Raw genomic sequence first — 3,568 nt, forward strand, 5'->3', positions numbered from 1 at the left:
GGAATTCAGTCTGTAGACTAGCCTGGCCTTGAACTCACAGAGATCCACTTGGCTCTGCCTGCCCAGTGCTGGGATTAAAGGGGTGTGTCACCATGCCTGGGTTCTCCCTTTATTTTTATGTTGGTTCTGGGGATTAAATTTAGTTTGCCTGGCTTTCTCAACAAATTTGGAAACTTGTAATTCTCCCGTCTCAACCTTCCAAGTGCGGGATTGTAGATATGCATTCACAAATACACACCAGTGATTTTTTTTATTGAATAATTTTTATTAATAGGACATAGATACTGAGCTACTATCCTGTACTCACTGGGTGTTCCTGTGTGTCACACACACTAAGATTTCCTCAGTCACTAGCTTGTCACTGGACCCCGAATCTCTCCCTCCAGCCCAGACCTCCATTATTCCCATCAGTGGCTAGAAACTAATGGCTAGGAGGAGAAGTTAACAAGCACTCCAGTATCTGCCCAGTGTTGAAATAGCTGCTCTCTCTACCTTCTATCAGGGCTGCCAGCTCCAAAGGCAAGGCAGGCAGCACATTACACCCTTGAATCTCCCTCAGCAGGCAGTGTGGGGTTTACATGCAGTACTTGCTCAATGCTTTCTGGCGTTGGGAAACACTGTTTCTACAACGTGAGCCAAGAGGGACATGAAATTAGCAACTCTCACCACTAGATGTCACACCACACCCGATGCTCAACGCTAAAGTCCTGAATTGTTTGTTATTCCAGACTTCACTGGGGTTGGGTTACTCCCAACTTTTATTTTTCCATACTTAGGAAAGCACTGGCCAGGTTCTTCTTTTCTATTAAGGACTACTTTAATTATTCATTTGTAAATGGGAGAGGATGGTCAGGTGAAGGCTCCAATCACCTGTAGTTAGGTTGGCTTTGCAATTGATAATGTAATAATCATGTGATGTCTTCCATTTTCCCTGCCCTTGGTTTCCTTCTTCCTCCCTTCCTCCCTCCCTTCCTCCCTCCCTCCCTCCCTCCCTCACTCACTCCCATCTTTCCTTCCTTTTCTCTTTCTTCCTTTCTCTCCCTCCCCCTCTCTCCCTCCTTCCTTCCTTCTTTCTTTTTCTTTTTCTTTTTCTTTTCCCTTTTCTTTTTCAGCCTAAGCTATCTTCAAGTTTCTGATTCTCCTGCCTCAGCTTCCCTGGAGCTGGAAATTTCTGGTGCATGCCACCAAGCCCTGCTCTGAGCTTTACTATTTATTCATTTGCATTTTTAAGTATGTAAAAATTAAGGGATGAGAAATAGGTTAGTCTGAAGTAGATTCAGCAAAATTTCAGTAATGCCATTCTCAGAATTAAGCCTCATTTTCTTTATATACATGTGCATGTATGTAATAAATGTTTTATACTGTTATCATTCACACTGTTAATTTATGTTTTATACTTACACGTATGTGTGTATATGCATGGGTATGTGAACAACTCTGCCTTTAGTTAATGTTCTATTGCTGTGAAGAGATTCCATGACCAAGGAAAGTTATGGAAGAAAGCATTGAACTTAAAATTTACTTATAATTTCATGATCATCATGGTGGGAAGCATGGCATCAGGTAGGCAGGCATGGTGCTGGGGCAGTAGCTGAGATCTTGTATCTGATCCACAAGCACAATGCAGAGAGAGTGCAAGACTGGGCCTAATGTGGGCTTTTGAAGTCTCAAAGCGCACCCCCAGTAACACCTCCTCCAACAAGGCCACACCTTCTAGTCCTCCTCAAACAGTTCCACCAACTGGGATCCAAACATTCAAATATATGACCTTTAGGGGCCATTTTTATTCCACCCACCACATTCTCAAATACCATGAGAGAATGCTTGATCCCACAGAGCTGAAGTTGAACCAAACTCAGGCCTAATGTATAAGAGCAATAAATGCTCTTATCCGCTGAGCCATCTCTCCAGATGCTATAATCCACATTTTGGTGTGGGGAAGGGAAAGTGTTCGCTTGTTTGAGAATCTCACTAGGTTGTTCAGGATGGTCTTGAACTTTTGAATTTGAGTGAGTCTCCCGCTTCAGTCTGCCAAGTGTCTACTGGTGGACTACCACATCTTCCTCCCCCTGCTTTCAGGAAGATGAACATGCTGCACGTGACTCATGTGCCCCTGGACACTTTCTCGCTCACCAATGCTGCTGACACACACCTCCTTTAGCTGCCCCAACCTCACCCGCCACCTCTGGACTCTTCAGTCCATCTCCTTAGCCGTGTGGCTGCTGAAAGTTTTTGGATTTTAATCTAAGAACTTGTGCATATGGCAAGACCCCATGTGGTTTCCTGTGTCTGTTTGCTACTACAACAAAGCTGAAGACAGCCTTCCATTTTACCTAGAAAGACTTTGTCATTGCAGGAGTTAGGAAGGGAAGGCCATTACTGCAGTGGTTTTGGGCCTTAGGCCTACATTATAGACTTTTTCTCTTTGCCCGAGTCTCCCCTAATGACTTCATTATTTCTAATTCAAAGCCCACACAGTTTATTCTTCTATAGTTACCTGGATTGTTCCTGTATATGTCTGATGCATTAGTAATAATAAACACATGTGTGTGCTACACACGTGTGAATGTGTGTGTGCATGCCTGCCTGTGTTATACGTGTGAACTTGTGGGAGTCAGTTAATTCTTTTCTTCTATGATGTGGGGCATGAGGATGAAGCAGCCTGCTCTCCAATGAGGCACGCCCTGGGCCAGTGTTCTATGGCTTCCATGTATTAACTATAGCTCCAGCTTGTGATAGGTCTGTTAGGAGGTGATCTCCTTCATGGAGGGATGTCTGTGTTGGCTTCCATTGTTGAGTGTTAGACTGTGACTAAGGTAGACGGGATCATCTGGCCCAGCCCCTTCATGTTGGTGTGCACATCTAGGTTTAGCAAAGTGGAGGCGCTGGGAGCTAATGTTGAGCAAACACTGTCTGTCCCTCAAATGTCACCTCATTTAATTGTCACATGGCCACTGGGGGGAGAGTCTGGATTTTTGTCTTGCAAAATAACCCAGTGCTCGTATAAATGGGGTGTGAAGACACGCAATCCTACAGTCAGGAATTCAGCCGTGTAAAGAAAAGGAAAACTTTTCTTTATTATGTATTTATTATAAGTACACTGTAGCTGTCTTCAGACGCACCAGAAGAGGGCATCAGATATCATTATGGGTGGTTGTGAGCCACCATGTGGTTGCTGGGATTTGAACACATGACCTTCGGAAGAGCAATCGGTGCTCTTACCCGTTGAGCCATCTCTCCAGCCCTGTTTTCCTTTTCTTATTGGGACAAAAAAAAATCCCAAACAAACAAAAACAAAAAACAAACAAACAAACAAAGAAGAGCAGGTTAAAGAAGGGCGGGCTTATTTCGGCTTAGAGTTTGAGGAACTGTCCATCCTGGCAGGGAAATCACAGTGGCAGGTGCATAAGGCAGTGGGGGCAGCGGCATGCTGGTGCTCGGTCTGCTCTCCTTAGAACACTGGCTCATGAAATGTGCCATGCACAGTCAGGGTGGGCCTTTCACCTCAATTAACCCAGTCTAAAACCCCCTCACAGATAAGCCAAAGGTTTGTGTCCTTGGTAACTCT

Source organism: Mastomys coucha, unplaced genomic scaffold (genome assembly GCF_008632895.1).
Source record: "Mastomys coucha isolate ucsf_1 unplaced genomic scaffold, UCSF_Mcou_1 pScaffold1, whole genome shotgun sequence".
Taxonomy (NCBI): domain Eukaryota; kingdom Metazoa; phylum Chordata; class Mammalia; order Rodentia; family Muridae; genus Mastomys; species Mastomys coucha.